Below are 18,641 nucleotides of genomic sequence, written 5' to 3'. Positions count from 1 at the left end.
CGGGGTTGGGGGGATATGGTTCAGGCGGTAATGCAAGCAATGGGGGCGATGGCGAGCGGCAGATGAAGCTTCGCTCACTTGCCCGCCGCTCACCTCCTATTGTGTGGCCTGGTCCCTAACGGGCCAGGGACCAGCACTGATCCGTGGTCCAGGGATTGGGGGGGGGACCCCTGGTTTAAAACATTGCCAGTCACTACTACCCTCCTCCTCCTCACTTGTAATACTTCTCCTCAAGGATCACCCACTCTTGGGCGAAGGGGAGACAAGGAAAGACAAACACTGACTGACCATCTGAGTAAAAATCTCCCACTGTGGCATAAAAGCCAAAGGGAGAGCCATGTAGGGCTTTTCCTTTCCATGTGAGGGGTGGAAAATATCTCCGGATAATCTGAATTTCCAGAATGCCTTTAGTTCAAAGATCTCAAAGCATGTGCAATCTTGTGTAACATCTCAGCTCTGAAGTAAAGGGGGGGGGTGTCAGATTTTATTATCTGATTCTATTATCTTCATCACACAGAAAACTGGAATCACAGCAGGGTGTGGCATTTTTGGTGTATAACAGCACCAAAATTCAGCAGTGGTGGAGCCCAGAGTAAAAAAAAAAAACAGGTGTCCTGAACCTCTGATGCAGCCTCTTTCCCATAACATTGCATTGCTTTCCTTTTGACTTAGACTCCATCTGTCTTGAGAGCTCCAGAAAGGTTTCAACAAAGTATGATCCGATGGAAGGGAGACAGTTTTTATCTCTATATTTTATTTTTTTTCTTTTTACCCTTCAACATTTAACCCTTTTTTATCCTTCATCTCTCTCCTCACCCATTAAAAACTGGAAGACACCACACCCATTAGGGGGGCTACTATCAAATGTGGAAAATAACAAGTTTGGTGAGGAGAAATTGGAACGCTTGTGCACTATGGGCTGCAAAATGGTGCAGCTGCTACAGAAAACAGTATGGTAGTTCCACAAAAAATTAAAAATACAATTACCATATGATCCAACAATTCTACTTCTAGGTATATACCCAAAATAATTTAAAGCAGAGACTCAGATGTCTGTATATTCATATTCATACCAGCATTATTTATAATAGCCGAAAAGGGAAAGCAACCCATGTGTCCATCAACAGATGAATGGATAAACAAAATGTGGTACATACTTTGGAATGTATTGAAATATTATTCAGCATTAAAAAGGAAGGAAATTCTGATACATACTACAACATAATGAGGATATTATGCTAAATGAAATAAGCCAGTCACAAAAGGACAAATGTTATATGATTTCACTCAGATAACCTCAGTAGGCAAATTCATGAAGACAGAAAGTAAAATAGTGGTTGTCAGTGGGTAGAGAAAGGAGGGATTGGGAAGTTATGGTTTAATGGGTAAAAAGTTTCAGTTTTGAAAGATGAAAAGAATTCTGTGGTTGGATGGTAGTAATGGTTGCCCAACAATGTGATGTACTTAATGCCACTGAACTGTACACTTAAAAATGGTTGAGATGGTAAATTTTATGTCATGTGTATTTTACCACAATTTTTAAAAAATTAATTAAAAAAACTGGAAGACACAATGATTGTTCATACTCTACCTCCTGTAACCAAAATCTAGGTGACTGTGTTCCCAGTTGAAAATCTCACCTGCCCAGGCTCCCTTGCAGCTAGGAGTGACCACGTGAAGCAGTACATGGGGTTCTACTGGGGGTGGAGGTATGAGCAGGAAGTTCTGGAAAAGCTATTGTTCTCTTGATGAAATGAGACAGCCTCAGCGGGTGCGTACATTTTGCTCTTCACCCTTTCCCTATTTCTGTCCGGAACTAAAATATAACATCTGGAGATGAAACAGCCATAATGGTACCAAAAGGATGAAAGCTGCCTGTTAAGGATGCAAAGCAAGAGAAGAGAAGCCTGGATCATTGAAGACTTTTGTGAGCAGTTGCACCATCCTTGGACTCCCTACTTCTTGACTCCCTTTCAGTGAGAAAAATAAAATCCCTTTTTAATTAACCCACTGTAGTCAGGATACAGTTATATGAAGCCAAGTATTATATGAAGGACTTCCTCATCCCATCCAAGCTCTATCTAGGACAACTTCTCCACTTAGACACTAGACTTCACCACTTCAGGCTTACTCAAAAGCTATGTCATATATTTTCCCTGTAAACATTTTAATATATTTTTTTAATTTCTCCAGTGTTAGGAAAAAAATTATCCTTCTCTTGATCCTACTTCCTCCACCAACTATGTCCTAATTTGCTTGACAAACTTAATAGAAAAAATTCAAAAAGAAATTACTTCTGTTTTCTCTTTTTTTTTTAAACAAATTTATTTATTTTATTTATTTATTTTTGGCTGTGTTGGGTCTGCGTTGCTGCTCATGGGCTTTCTCTAGTTGCAGCAAGGGGGGCTATTCTTTATTGCGGTGCATGGGCTTCTCATTGCAGTGGCTTCTCTTGTTGTGGAGCAGGGGCTCTAGGCTTGCGGGCTCAGTAGTTGTGGTGCACGGGCTTAGTTGCTCCGCGGCATGTGGGTTCTTCATGGACCAGGGCTCAAACCCGTGTCCCCTGCATTGGCAGGCAGATTCTTAACCACTGTGCCACCAGGAAAGCCCCTACTTCTGTTTTCTATCTCCAGTTCCTCTCTTTCTACTCTCTTTTAAGGCCAATCCAATCAGGCACTTATTCTACTCTTTCTAACAAAATGTTCCTGTAAAAGTCACTCATGGCCTCCATATTTCTCAGTCTTCATCTCACTGACCCCATCAGCAGCATTTGACATTGGGATCACTTGGCTTTCAGGACCATTCATTCTCTGGTTTTCTTCCTATCTCACTGGTCACTCCTTCTTGGTCTTCTTTCTAGTTTCCCTCATCTCCCTAACCTAGAAATATTTCATCCCCTTCTCTGTCTAGACTCATTGTCCTTGGTGATCTTATCCAATCTCATTACTTTAAGTATCATGTATCTGCTAAATTACTTTGAAATGTCTATCTCCACCCCAGATCACTCTCCTAAATTGAACTTATATATCCACTCAATACCTTCACTTGGATTTCTAATTTCTAAATCTCAAACTTCAAACTAAAGTAGAATTCCTGATCTTTTCCCACCTACCTCACCCTGACTCAAATCTGCTCCAACCAACAATAGTCTCCACTTTTCTGTTGATGAGCGGCACCTACATCTTTCCTGTTGCTCAAGACAAACATCTCATAATCATTCTTGACTCCTCTCTCCCACACACCTCATATTCAAACTGTCAACAAACCATTTCTGCTCCACCTTGAAAGTATAACCAGAATCTGATCACTTATCTCCATTACTCCCTCTGTAGGCCATGCTTCCATCATATTTTCCCTGGATTACCTCAACAGCTTCCTAAATGGACCACCTGCTTCTTCTCGCCACCTGCCAGGTTGATTTTCAACACAGAAATCAGGGCAATCCCATTAAGAACTAATTAGAGCATGTCACTCATCTGCTCAAAACTTATTCCCATTTTATAGATGAGAAAATAGAAGCTTGTGAAGGTTTAAGTAATTTGCTCAACTTTACACAGCTATTAATTGGGGGGTGGCAGGATTCAAATCAAGTCTGTCAATGCTAAAACCCACCAAAGATCCATTGTATCATTGTTTAACTTAGCTCTGAGGGCTGCCTAATCAAATGGTAGGATGGTACTTTACAAGTGTAGTCTATGTGACTACAAGGCAATGCTTATCAACCACCATTATCAACCCAAGCTCCAGATACGGTAGAGGTAGATGAATGAGGTTCATCTACACCTATATTGTAATATCAGTAAACTCTACTGAAATATTATACCTAGAAAGGAAAGGCCAGATGTTGCCCTCCACTTCTTGAGAGAGAGAGCCCAGGCTCTGAGATCAAAGGCCCAGGCCAGGTCTAACCCAGAAGAGCATCAGTCTTGGAAACGTGTGAGAAACAAGCGAGTGGGAATTGGGGAAAAACAGAAAAGCCAGGAGGAACAGTGGCGAGTGTGCAGCACCAGCCAGCAAACCTCCACCCCAACCACAATATTCGTGTGCAAGTCTGGGATATAATTTTCATCTTGGATGCCTTTCATATGGCTCTGCTCCCCACAGCCAGCTCCATTCAGAGGATTAGAGAACAGGGACAGACATGAGGAGCTAAAGAACCACAAAAATCTCTGTGAAACAGGATTCCTGGCTTGGAATCACAGTGACCAGTTATGTGTACAAGTTATGTGGACAGATGTGAGTGCATACACACACACACTCCCTTAGATTGGGGATCCAGTTTGGTTTCATAGCATACTACAGCCAGAAGTTAAAAAAAATAATTTATAACAACCCCTCCCTACCATGGGAATAAATAATGACCAGCTAGGGTGTTCCCAAGCCAGAGGAAGTCTTGAAGGGAACATGAGCTTTTAGGGGTGTCTCTGTTCCACTTAGGGCAGTGAGCTCTCAGAGTCTATAAGAAGGGATCAAAGGGAGGATGCTAATAAAGTAGTCCACCACCTCCCTGCTTCTCAGAGACTCCAGGTTCCCAGGTAGAATTTTAAGAACAATTAGGAATTTGAAGACCGGTTCTTCCAAGCCAAAACCTAAGGCTGGAGGGACCTCGTGCCGGTTACAGGAGAAATGCCTGCCTTCATCGCTGGGTGCCAGGCAGATTACTTCAACTAGGCACAAAGACAGGGGTTTGTTTTTCATTTGGGCAAGGGAGTAGGCAGAGGAGCTTTCGCGAAGATGCCTCTCAAAAGGCCTGTAGACCTTGCCCCAGTCCACCAGGAAGAAGGGACTTCTAAGGAAAAGGCAAGAACTATTTTGCACTTGAACATGAGTGTTTCTCCGAGCCCTGCTCATTTCTTCACTGTGAGGAAGGAGCTGCATATACTAGCATCAACCTCCATCCCAACTGTACCAAGAAGAGCCACACGGGAAGAACATTTGGTAATTGTTATTGTCACTGAAACATATTGCTACCTAGACTACAGTCGTGGGCTGAATCCCTCTAAGAACAGGTCAGTAGCCCCGTGAAAAAAAAATTCTTTGCCCAAACTGCAGCCATGGGAGGGGAAGAGAAAAAGAGGGGGAACATACACCACAACACATCTTCACCAACCAGAAAACAACATAAAGGTCATGACCAACTAATTTATGGGCACGCTTGGGGAAAAAATAATGAATTTTGCAGCATTCCTCACAAAGGGACACAAGGTCTTCACAACTAGCAAATATTGAAAAGGAAGTTGGGAAACTCAAATTATAGATCATTATGGAAAAGGTTTTATTCACACATATAACAAATAACTGTGTAGTGCCTACAATTCTAGCTGCTGATATCGAGGCACCATTCTAGGTGCTAGAAACATAACAGTGAACAAACCAAGCAAAATCCCAGCCCTTGGAGTTTACATTTAATTGAAAACAAACAGACAACAAATAGAATGTCAGATGAGTGCGGTAGATTAAAAGGAAGGCATAAAAGAGGATGGGAAGTGTGCCAGGGTGAGGAGTTGTAATTTTCACTGAGTAGCTGATGTTTGAGCAAAGATCTGAAGGAGCTGGTGAGGAGTGAGCCTTACCACTACCTGTGGGAAGAACCTTCCTGGCAGAGAGAACAGCAGGTGCAGAGGCCCTGGGGCAGAAGCAGGAAACAGCATGGAGTCCAGTGTGGCTGGATGATGTGGGCAAGGGGTAGAGTGGTAAGAGCTGTGACTGGAGAAGTTATGGGGGAGAGGCTAGATAGGCCAGAGAGGACCTTGCAGATGACAGTGGGGACTTCAACTTTTCCTCCAGAAGCCAGGGGAGGGTGTTTTGCAGAGGAGTGATTTGCCGGATGAAGTTTTTCTTTTCCTTTTTAATTTATTGAGGTAAAATTCACGTAACATATTTCAAAGGGAACTATTCAGGGGCATTCAGTACCTTCACAGTGTTGTACAAGCACCACCTCGATCTCATTCCAAAACATTTCCATTACTCCAAAATAAAACCCCTTAACACATTAATCAGTTTCTCCTCCCTCCATTCTCCCCTGCCCCTAAATGTGGGCAACCACCAATCTGTGTTTTGTCTCTACTGATATACCTATTCTGGATATTGCATATAAATAGAATCATACAGTATGTGTCCTTTTGTGCCTGGCTTCGTTCACTTAGCATGTTTACTAGGTTCATCCATGGTGAAGCATGTGTCAGTATTCCATTCCTTTTATGGCTAAGTAATATTCCATTGAATGGATATACCACACTTATTTATCCATTCATCTACTGATGGACGTTTGGGCTGTTTCCACCTTTTGGCTACTGGGAATGATGCTGCTATGAACATGCATGTCCATGAACTTGACTGGGTTCCTGTTTTCAATTCTTTGGGGTATAAGGATGAAGTTTTAATGGGATAAAGTTTTAACGGGATCACTATCAGTGCTGTGTTGAGAGCTATGTGTAGGGAGGGGAAGGTCAATAGGAGGTTTTTTAAATACTCCAGGTAAGAAGAGACAGACACTGAGAAGAAGTGACCAGGAGACAGGAGAAAGAACAGGAAAGTGTAGTGGACGCCAAGTGAAGGGAATGTTTCAAGGAAACAGGTGGGATGAAACCCATCCAGTGCTGCTGACAAGTCCAGGAAGATGAGGACTGAGCACTGACCACTGGGCTCGGCAATGTGGTGAGGGAGGGTGGATGGCCGGGGGGGGGCGCAATGCAGTGGGGGACATGGGGACACAGGAGTAAACAGCTCTTTCAAGGAGTTTTGTGAAACAGCATAGAGAAAGGGAGTGATAGCTGGAGGGGGATATAGGGTCCAGGATGGTTTCAATGGGAGTAATTATGGAATGTTTGCCAACAGGAATGATGTGATATGAGGGGAATCTTCAGGATGGACGTCAGAGGTAGGGGAGACACGCTGGAGCTTGAGCGACGTCCACGGTGAAGGAGTGGGTATCCCATGGGACCCAGCACACACATGGAGTAAGAACTGGCCTTAACTTAGAGCGAGGTAAGCCTCCTGGGTGCTATAGGTAGAATTCTTGGAAAGTCATACTGAAAGGAGCCTAAGTCTGGACCACTCTGGATTGTTTGATCTAATCAAAAGCAGAGCCAAGCTTAAGTCAAAACCACATAAATCAAAGCACTAATATTTGGCAATGAATCTGCCAAGTAATTTTCCTTTTTTTCTTTTTTCTTAAATGGGACTTTTGAGGTAACTTTTATTTTGACTGATTGCTTGGTTGATTAAATGACAATTGATAAAAATTGGGCTTTATTAATTTTTTTGCAATTATAGTTTCATTTTTTAAATTTAATTTTATTTATTTTTTATACAGCAGGTTCTTATTAGTTATCTATTTTATACATATTAGTGTATATATGTCAATCACAATCTCCCAATTCATCCCACCACCACCACCATCCCCCCTCCCCACTTTCCCCCCTTGGTATCCCTACATTTGTTCTCTACATCTGTGTCTCAATTGCTGCCCTGCAAACCAGTTCATCTGTACCATTTTTCTATATTCCACATATATGCGTTAATATACGATATTTGTTTTTCTCTTTCTGACTTACTTCACTCTGTATGACAGTCTCTAGGTCCATCCATGTCTCTACAAATGACCCAATTTCATTCTTTTTTATGGCTAATATTCCATTGTATATATGTACCACATCTCCTTTATCCATTCGTCTGTCGATGGGCATTTAGGTTGCTTCCATGACCTGGCTATTGTAAATAGTGCTGCAATGAACACCGGGGTGCATGTGTCTTTTTGAATTATGGTTTTCTCTGGGTATATGCCCAGTAGTGGGATTGCTGGGTCATATGGTAATTCTATCCAAGTAATTTTCCTTTGCCTCAGATTTACACTTCTTGTGATGCTCTTGGGCTAACATTAAAGCCACAGTCATGAATGCTGGAGCAGCTGGCTCCAGAGTGAGCGGAGAGACTGGATAAACCAAGCCCTGCACCTCACACAACATGCAAAATATTGAGGTCTTAGGAATGGCTTTGAGAGAGATTGTTACTGTCTCAGCAGGATTGCTAGTAAATATTCCCACATCTACTGCAATATGTACAAATAGGAAGTAAGGTGGAAGGGATGCTAAATATCTTTTTATAATATAATTTAAAGGGAAATGATAGTGTAGTGGGAAGAGCACTGAAAGGCATGAGTTTGAGACCCCACTCTACCACTTACTATCCGTGTGACCCCAGTCAAGCTAACTAATTCTCTGAGCCTGAACCTCTCAACTGAAAAATGGGGTTAATGAAAACCACGTCACCAGTTTTCAGCAGCAAATGAGGGGCTATCACTAAAAAGTTTGTAAAACAGTTCACGTACCAGGTTTTATGTACATGTACATAGCCTGGTTTTAGCTATCTAGATGTGCTTCATATTTTTATGAAAAATTTTGAAAGCTATTGCAAAGACCCTATGACAGGCAACAAGAATCTCCAGAAGGGAGCCATGTTTTCTATATACTGGACCCAAAGTCGAAGAACAGGACAGAGAGCAATCCCCAACAGCTCAGGTGTGTGGCCTCTTCAAGAGTCTAGACTCATTACCTCATCCCTGGCTAAGCCACCAAAGGCTCACCAAGAGCTACCCAGAGATGGATCTCCTGTTTCATCATTTACCCCCATTACCTCTTTAAACACACTTCAGTCCCTTGGAGGGTTTGAGACAAAAGAGCATGAGATACTCTGGACTCTCAATTTGGAGACTGGCTCCAGAGGGTGTTACCTATCCCAGTGCTGAGAGCAGGGCTACATGGGAATATCCTGCTGAGAACCAGCTTCTCAAAGGCCTGTTTGTACAGCTCTGTATTTCCATCCCCACACTAGAGACTGCCAGGTCAGAGTTCAGCAAACTAACAGAATAAACGTGGGAACTGTCCCTGCACCAAAGGACATCAGGATTTCAGCCCCACTAGACACCTCCCCGGGCGACCCTCCAGATCAGCACTGTCCAACAGAACTTTCTGCAATGATATAAATGCCCTATATATGTGCTATCCAGTATGGTGGCCATGAGCCAATTTTACATGCTCCTAGAGAAAGTATTAAGATGCTTGAAGGTGAGGCAAAAGCAAGAATGTGAAGACCCTGGTGTGTTCTTATTCACAGTTGCATCCTGCCCCCTCAACTACATGGCATGGCTTCTCTCCTCTCAGCAAACTAAATCCTGCCCGGCCTTTAAGGGTCAGCTCAAGCCTCAAACGCCGCTATGAAGTCATCCTTGCCCATTCGGCGCTCTCTGTGGCTCATGTGGGTACACTGAAAACAAGAGCTACAGAAACTCACAGAAGACTCAGGAAACTTCCAGTTGGGGACAATCAAGGCAGTATTCTCCAAAGAAATGATGACTTAAATGAGAACCTTAAATAATAAGTAGAAAATCTGAACGGCCTGTTACAGTGTCCTACATGCCAAATGGAGACTCTAGAGTGAGCTAGGATGCAGAGACAAAAAGCCCAAGGTGAGGTAAGCAGGTAAAAAAGTAGACTAGCTTGATTGCTACCTGCTTGGCACAGAGGAGTATCAAGAGATAAAATACGAAATGTGTGTTTCCTGCGAGATGTGAGGCCATCTTGAGCCAGATAGAGAGGGCCTTGAATGCTAAGCAGAGTCTGACCTCTATTTCATAGGAAATGGGAGTCCACAGGTTTTGGAGCAGAGGCAAGCAGCACTGTAGGAGGAACCCTGTCAGGCCAGCATGCAGGATAGATGCAAAAGAATCCTGGGCAGGCGTGGACCACTGCCATCTCATACCCCACACACTTCTGTTTCCCAGGAGTGACTTCTCCCCTTCCAGCAGTTTCAAGCCCAATGACCCTTGCCTTTTCTGCCAGTGGAGGAGCACCACAGCAGACACTGTTGGTTGCCTTCCCAGTCGCCACTTCTACCTCACTAAGGGAACCCCAATGTCGATGGGCAGCAATGTACCCCATTCCAGGGATAAGTCGCATGTGATCTTAGCCCGGCAGACCAATCTCTCCCCGTTTGCCGGTGACTAACCTGGGGGCTGGGTATGTGGCCCAGTTGTGGCCAAAGAGATATAAGGGGAAGTCTGCTGGGGACTTCAAAGAAAGACTTTCCTCTCAGAAGCAAACAACGAAAAAAGCTCTGGTCCCAGCCCTTTCCTTCTCACTCTGGGCCCTATCTTACGAGGATGTGAAGCCACCTTGCAGGCACTGGGTGACAAGCAGGACAATGAAGTCAACACATGGAGGATAGAGGGTAGGAATCTGGAGAGAGGTTGGATCTGAACCATGGATGACACGGTTGAACTGCCAAACCAACACAGAAATGCATCCCTCCCAATTTCTGGTTAAGTAAAAATCCCTCTCCCGTTGGTTTAAACCTACGATCATTCATTTTCATGTTACTTGCAGCCCAATACCTACTAAGTCATAGAGTTCACCTGGGATTTGGTCCCAGAGCTGACCTATGTTTTCGACTGCATGCTGATCAAAGCCTGTGGCTCCTGCAGGACGGCCCGACAGCAGAAGGCACAGTGTTCCAAGAGCACAGAACCGGACAGTGGCCAAAACTGAGAAGCACGGGTCACTAAGACCAGCGGCTGCTGACCCCGTCATAAAAAGGAAGAGAACCACACTTCACCCTGCTGCTGGGCAGGTAGAAACACCTGGAAGGAAGAGGATGCGCCCAGCCAGAGGGAGGGCTCAGGGCCCCAGCTGACCCATCGATGACCACTCAGTTCACCAAGTGTCTCCGTGCTGTAAATCGAGTGGAAAGATTCCGCCCACCAGCTCAGCCCGGGGCGTGACAAGCTGGGTGCGTTCCCTGCCAGACCCTCACTGCCTATCATGCTTTACGGACACAAAAACAAATTCCACCATATGTTAAAGTTAATTGCAAACATTTGCTGCTGAAGAGGACTCCATTTTTCAAGAGCCCTCGGAGATCTGGTTACACCGGTGGCTGGAGCGTCAACCAGCCTCATTCACTCATCAGAAGCAGCAGGGCCAACGTGAGGGTGGCAACCAAACTGTGGAAAGGACCCTCACCCACTCCTCCCTCCCCTGCCATCCAGCCTGTCCCCGCCTCTGCTGGGCTCAAACAAGTGCATACCCCAGGCCCAAGAATGTGCAACGGGCCTCACCTCCATCAGCACAGATGGAAAACCACTGTGGGGGAGCTGGAAGGACTGGGGCTGCGTGGGTGGAGAGAGGCGATGGCAGGAAGGGGCGGAAGGATGAGGATGGCCTGGGAAGCGATCTGGCTGAGTTCCATTGTCCGGTGAAATAAGAGGCACAGAGAAACGCAGAAGCCCCCAGGAGGCCCGGAGCAGTCAGGCTAGTTTGTTAGGGGTCCGCCTGGGGATATGAGCGATAGTTATTGATGGTGTGGTTTAGGAAGAGACTAGTGAGGGTGAGCCTGGGGCTGACAAGGCCCTCAGCTGTGAATGCAGCCTGGGGAAGTCCCCAGAGTGATGGCTGTCAAGAAGGCAGGACTTAGGTCTTCCGTGAACATTCTTCTATGGCCCACGGAGAGGTATTTATAAGCACATCCCTGGCAGCATGGGGAGAGGAAATAGAGGACTTTCTACACAGCTCAGCCTATGCACTGCACCCACATTCCCATCTGTCCTGGGAGGAGCACTTCGTGGTTTGGATTTGCACCAGCCCAGCTGGAGACACGAGGTGGGAGGAGCCACAGCACTAACTGCTCTGGCGCAGGTAAGAGCACCCCTGAGGGGGTGTGAGGAGGATTCTGTGCACTAGCCATCTAGGCAAGTCCCAATGTGCTGTGTCCAGCTGATGGAGAACTCTTCCTGAGCAAGCTCTTGGAGGAGGGCTGTGTAAAGCCATCACCATCACTGAGTGACCTGTCATGTCTAGGGACTCATTCCCCCGCCCTTTACAAAGGATGAGTAGCATGTGCGGTCTAATGAAGGGAGCCTGCTTGACAGCTTCACAGGAACCCAATACCACCCAGAAGCCCCTCCTAACAGCACGTCCTGAGATACTCTGTGTCCATACAAAGACCATTCATCCAGCGGATACAAATGTGCAATCGACTCAAAGGGGAGAAATTTTTCAAGAAAGGCAGGTCAACCCATCAGGGATCCTTTGGAGCCTGTCCACTGAGGCAAATCTCACCTTCCCATCTGGGCTCCTATGAGCACCTACCTGCCTAATTCTGCTATCTTGTCTCTCCTGATATGAATGTGGCCTCCACCAAACACATTGCATCTTATGACATACATTATCTTATTTGTAATAAATATGCATTTATTAAGCACCCACTGTATTGAGTCACTCCATGTGATGCGTATCACAAAAACATAGACTGTTCCTTACACAGGGAAGTCTAACATCTAGTTGGAGGTTCAGAGCACAAGCATGAGAAAAGCTAAGTGATGATACAAGAGTTAAATAAGATGAGGGTGCAAGGACATTCAACGGATTGCTGACCACAAATCTGGCACCTCTGGGAGAACACACAGGACCACAGAGGGATGCCACAAGGTAGCACCACGTGAAGACAAGAAACAACAAGCACTAGCAACTCACGCTCGCTGAAGCTTTACATGCCCTAGACACTCCTCAAGGCGCTAGATGAAGTCATTTATTCCTCATCACCACCCTGAGTCAGACACAGTGATCATCTCCATCTTACAGACTAGGCAACTGGGCACAGAGAGGTTCAGTGAGCGTAATCTCATCCTAGCCTGACGGTGATGTATCTGCCCTGAGTCCTGGGCAGCGCACACCTGTCTGGTTTCCTGGAATGACTTTTTCTCTCTTCTTTACTTTTCAGGTCCAATTGTGGCCTCCCCTGGCCATCCTCCATTCCCACCCTCAGGACCTCTACACACATATGTATTTACCCTCTCATCTTCATGGTCTAAGAACACTTTACGCATCTACTTTGGTCTATGTCACTGAATTTATAACTATCAGCTTATATCTGTCTCCCTCACTACACTGTGTCCCTAGAGGAACAATATTCCTTTTTTTTTTTTTTTTAATCCCCAGTACATAGCATAGTACCTAGCCATGTACAGTACAGTAGGTACTTAACTGTTCGTCAGATTGAATTAAAATTAATTGAATTGAACTAACTTGGGATTTTGGTTTTGGGGCATAGAAGTCAGGGCTGATTGCTGATTCTCTCTAAGAACTGAGAAATGACCACGCTGCCCTTAGCTAATCCACCTTCCCAGAGCTGGACTCCAGGGGTGAGTATTTACTGCAGAAATCAGAAGTGGCAGCGGGACTGATGGATGGCCACCACCCTCATAAAGAGCTGTGGGACGCAGTCTCCAGCCACAGCCTCAGGGCTGCTAAGTCCCTTGAAACTTTATGGCATTGTTGCCATGGCGGTCACGGACGTAACGTGCCATGGAGGCAAAAAACTGAAATTCCCCTAGAGGTGAAACACTGGTGGGAACCCATTCACAGGCAAGAGTGCGTTACTTAACCTCTCTGAGCCTCAGTTTCCCTATCTGTAACGTGGAGATGATAACCTGCCTTATAAGGTTGTTGGCAGGATTTAATACAACAATAGAGAGAGAGAGCACACTGGCTGAAGCATAGTAGGCCTTCAATAATTGATAGCAATTCCCATTTCCTTACCTGTTTTTAGGAGTTCTAGTATCCTTTCACCTTGCCAGAGTGAAGTGTTTTGGGTCTTAGTTCAGTTTTTAATTTAAACACACTAGACCGGGATTTGTAGGAACTCTGGGGTTAATGGTGGAAGGAACCCTATGGTTTCCAATCAGTGAGCCTCCTCATTGATCAAACACAGCCAGACTGACATCTGAAACTGCCACTGAAGAGCTACAGGCCTCGTCCTCCCAATCTCAGTCCCAGGCTGGGCCTCTACCAGGCAAGTAATTTGCTTCTAGGTGCCCACAGTCACTTGTTTGACTTGGTTGGTTACTACACTAAGGGAAGTTATTCATTAGCAAGTGTGAATAACAGTCCCACCTCCCCAACAAGCAGCAGTCTGGGCTCTGCTAGAGAGCCCAATGCAACTGCCCTTTAGCATTTGTGAGCAATACCCCAGGAAGAAATGCCAAAGGATGTCACACTAAACCTGACGGGGGTGGCAGCGGTCTCCTCACTTACAGGTGACTTCTAACCACATCGCAATACCTTCCTTCACACATACCCCTGCTAGGGCCGCTCCTCTGCACTCAGTATCACGCCCTGAGAATGCATTTTCTGATTCTCCTCGCCAAACTTCAACTCCCCGGTCACAGTCTATCTTGGAAAACCCTCTCTGCCTTTTCCTGCCCTTCAAGAGGTCTTTAATGCTAAGACAAGTCCCTCTTTTTCTGATAACAAGAGCCTGCCGGCATTTTAAAATCAGACCCTTGCTGATGAAGAGCTCTTGAAACATAAAAAGATTCCAGCCAGACTGCGCTGCCCAAGAGGCAGCTGCCCTACACCCTCCCCCATGCAGTCTTTGGCAAAGCCCGGCCGCAGCATGCAGCCGTGGGTCCCAGGAAGAATCAGCACATGTAACTTGACGGGTAACTTAAAGAGGATGAATGGCCAGTGGTCCCACAACCATATGCTCGAACCCAGGGTGAACACAGGGCTCAAAACTGGAGGTTATAACCACTCTCTCCTGACTTCGGCTGCTAAAATCACCTCGGACAATGTTATTCCACATTTGTCATGAAAAGCAAAAAGATTTTTAAAGTGTGACTGATGACCGGCTTCCTTGGTTGAAATAAATTCCTCAGCTCTTAAGAGAGTGGTTGGAAAAAAGCATTTACTCATGATTGAAGACGGAGGATGATATTAGTAAGATATCGCATGTGAGCACACTTTACAAAGGACGTGGGAACTCCATACACATCATTTGGTGTTGTGAGCGTTCTTGTTGGTAACTCCAACTGACAGCAGGAGAAACGGGGCACTGAGCAGTAGAGAGATACAGAAAGGTAGAGGTAAGGGCTTCCACTGAGCCCAAGATTTGGGCACTAAAATCTTTAATCAGCCAAATTCAAGGCATGCCACAACTGTGTTCATGATTCCTAGCAATGTACGGTGAGGGTACGAATGAGCTGCAAGGAGGGTGCAATCGTGCAACAGCTCTGGGACCTATATTCGACTGTTTCAGACAGGAATGGGGAGTGCCGGGGAAGGGACCTGCAGGGCTCATTGGTAAGAGCTGCAAGTCAAGTCGGGGTGGAGTGGCCACTTTGCTGGGGCTGCTGGAATCCCGAATGCCCGGCAGGGCTGAGTGGCAAGACGCTGGCGACAGGAGGAGGTGGGGGTCAGAAAGGCTCTGTGGGTGGCACGTCCACTCAATGAAGTTGTCTTGGCATCTGCCCATCCCTCCACTCTCCGCCAGGGCTCACAACCAGGAGTGCCAGCTTCGTTTGAGAGGGCATCTCTGCCAAATCTTCCGCCCAGGAAGGGGCATACCAGGGCCGTGGCAGCGTCTGGGAGACTGTTCAGGGGCCGCAAACAGGGTAACCAGACCTGGGATAATGTCACTCATTGGGTCTTCTTCATCTCACACTTCCTCTCACCGCGGGCAAGTGTATGTTCGGATCAGAGACGGATCTAACATGGGTTGTCACTGCTCCACGTGAATCCTTCAAAGCACCCAGCTGCCAGGAATGCCCAAGTTCTCCTTTGCTCCACCAGCCCTCTTTGGGCTTCAGATTCCTGGAATCTGCCTCCCTCCATCCATTGTGGCCACAGGCAGGTCTCATCCTTCTGCTGGGTGCACCCTACCTCCACCCTCCACGGCACCCCACAGCACCTAAAATGCTTCCTGCTAGAATGGCAGAGAAAGAATGGGATCTGTTGTCCTTCAGGGCAAGAATCCAGCTTCTTCTGATTGGTTGGGTGACATAAGTGAAGAAATAACTAGGATTCTTAGTCAGGGGTCTATGATTGGGCATCAGGAGGTCTATGAACCCCCCAGAAATTGTATGGTTTTGTGTGTAGGTGCTTAATGTGGATTTCTGGGAATAACTACCATACCTAATGTCAGTTACCATGCATGAGTTGCTATTCTAAAGGCTTAACCCATAGCAGCTAATTTAGTCCTTACATAGGAGATACAAATTGCTTTTATCCTCCATTTAAAGATGGGGAAACAGAAGTACCAAGAGGCTAAATAACTTGCCAAGGTCACAGAACCAACCAGCGGTGGAGCCGGGATTCAAACCAGGGGCTCTAGCTGCAGAGCCCCCGCTCACGAAACCACCTTGACTTACTGTCTCAGTTTACATCACATTCTCAGAGAGGTCCATAACCTTACCACGTTTAACTGTCTTGGAGGCATCTAGCTATCAACATCTAGCATGTGGCTGTGCCCTATTAGTTTTTGTATGCCGAGAATCTAGCACTGAGGCTGGAACCCAGGAGACACTGGGCAGCCACTCTATGAAAGAATGAAAAGTGACGATAATCCAGGCTCTCCTTCAGTAGGTTTCTCCTGCCTTTCAGAGCAACCTTTCTCACATCCCCTCGCTTCTTCCCGGCATCTCCATCACGCCAAGCCCTTCATCAATCACAGGAATTTCCCTGCCACAGGTGTTCTCTCTCTGCCCGCTTGCTGCATCCTCTCTCTTTCTGTCCTCCCTCTTCACCTGCAGTCTCTCCAAACCTCACTGGTTCCATACGCCCCAGGGCTAGCCCATACCACCCGATTCTGGACCACCTCCTGGCTTGACTGGCAGTTGGATGGGAGGTGGCAGAACCAGATAAAATTCAGTACACAGACTCTTTGAGGAAGATGCGGTCGCCACTGCAGCGGAGCCTCGGGCCACCCGCTCCTGCCCCTGACTCACCTCTGTTCACCCCCACCGAGGAACAAGTCCATCAGGAAGCCGCGCCGCAGCCATGGCTTTTAAAGATACCAGAAAGTCTCCCATGGAGCCAGAGGTGGAGTGGCGATTCACCAGATTAGAATCACCCTCACCAGCCACAACGTGAAGTCTTTGGAGAAGGTACGTGTTGACCGGATCAGAGGTGCGAAGGAAAAGAATCCCAAAGTGAAAGGACCGGTTCCGATGCCTACCAGGACTCTGAGAATAACTACAAGGAAAACTCCTTGTGGTGAAGGTTCTAAGACTTGGGATCGTTTCCAGATGAGGATCCACAGGCGACTCACTGACCTGCACAGGCCTCCTGATATTGTCAAGCAGATCACTTCCATCAGTATTGAGCCAGGAGTCGAGGTTGAAGTCACCATTGCAGATGCTTAAATCAACATTTTAAAATAATTGATAATCAGTTGTTCAAAAAAAAAAAAATTAGTACACAGGCCCTCGGGGGGAGCACAGCATTAAAAAGCCTTCACCCAGAGAAAACTCACCTACAGGCCAAGAGGAAGGCATCAAAGCGTTAAAGGGGACCCAGTGCCGAGGGTCCTGAAGGTGAGGCGTGAGTCTTTGTATCTGAGGCCCACAGGGAACCTCAGCCCCGAGAGCACCAGGCAGGAGACAAAGGAGGCAGCCTCCTCTCTGTTTGTGAGGGCCTCTTCTGGAATTTGGGCTTGAGGAGCTCGGAAGTTAAATGTCCACCACCAGCTGTACATCCTGTGGGCATTCAGCACGTTTTCCTGTGTCAGTGAGTTCCAGGACAGAACTAGGAGCCTTTCCACTGTGGGTCGCAAACTCACCAGACTTGTCCAGTCGTGGCTGAAATCGGTTCTTCCCTGACAGGAACTCCACGGTCTGTGAAAAATAAACGGGTGTGGACTTCATCCAGTGGGCAGAGGTCTTGTTCCTGAAAAGTAGCCCTGCAGTCAGCAAGCAATGGCCCGAGTCTGCTTCCTGTTCCAGCGGAGACTTGGAAGAAGAGCCAGAGGTCCTATCTCAGCGCCCTCTTCTTAATATCAGTCACAGAGAAGTATTTCCAGGACTGAAGGGCATGCTAGTTCTCTCTCCTGCAGCCTCTTGCACCGCAGGGAAACTGGAGAGGAGATCTCAGAGAGAAGATACATGAACTCCACCTGCAATGCTGCCCTCCCTTGAGGGGAACGGGATGCTGATGTTGGATTCATCTATTCCCTCAGTGCAAGAAACTCAGCTGCTTTATGCCTCAGTTTCCCCTTTAGTTAAATGGGGTCTGTGCTGCGTATCCAGAACCACATCAGTCAAATAGTATATCTAACACCCTCCAGAAGCGGCAGAGGGCAAACTTATCCTCTGATTAGCATCTCTATAATAATAAAAATAATTTGTAGTATTAGTTCTGACAAACGACCACAGTTTGGGCCTATGCAGCAGTGTCTCTCCACATCAATAAACATATCAACTGCCCCAAAGACTCTCAAGTGGAGATTTAGGGGGAGGGCTCAAGCGAGCCGTTTACATGACCCCTTTCCATCCCGCGGTCCCCCTCTCCCCGGGGCAGGCAAGTGCTCGTTTTACTGCCTGGCAACCAGACTGGGACTAAGCTTGCTAAAATATGAGTGTTTTTTTGGCTGGAGTACCAGAGCGCCTGCAGCCCTACGGAGAGAGAAAAATTGAACACACCAGGCCGTGGCTCCAGAAAGGGGAAGAATTAGACTTCACACCGAGCAGGCTGAACCATGGCATTCTTTAGATAATGCTTAACAAACCCCCAAACAAAGGCAGCCAACTTAGCTGCATGTTCGTAAAATGTATTCTCAGCAGATTCGGGCTTATTGAAGCACTGAGTTGCTTT

General features: G+C 46.4%; 1 protein-coding gene and 1 pseudogene across 1 annotated transcript in view; one reads left to right on the top strand and one right to left on the bottom strand.

The window, feature by feature from the left end:
• LMX1A (LIM homeobox transcription factor 1 alpha) overlaps nucleotides 1–18,641 on the bottom strand; it is a 148,132-nt gene that overhangs the window by 56,458 nt on the left and 73,033 nt on the right. The gene's annotated exons all lie outside the window — the stretch shown is intronic.
• Nucleotides 16,830–17,194, top strand: LOC133088021 (small ribosomal subunit protein uS10-like; annotated as a pseudogene).

This window comes from Eubalaena glacialis, chromosome 3 (assembly GCF_028564815.1).
Source record: "Eubalaena glacialis isolate mEubGla1 chromosome 3, mEubGla1.1.hap2.+ XY, whole genome shotgun sequence".
NCBI classification, from domain to species: domain Eukaryota; kingdom Metazoa; phylum Chordata; class Mammalia; order Artiodactyla; family Balaenidae; genus Eubalaena; species Eubalaena glacialis.
Note: the sequence above shows the minus strand (reverse complement) of the source record. Positions and strands in the feature narration are given on the sequence as shown.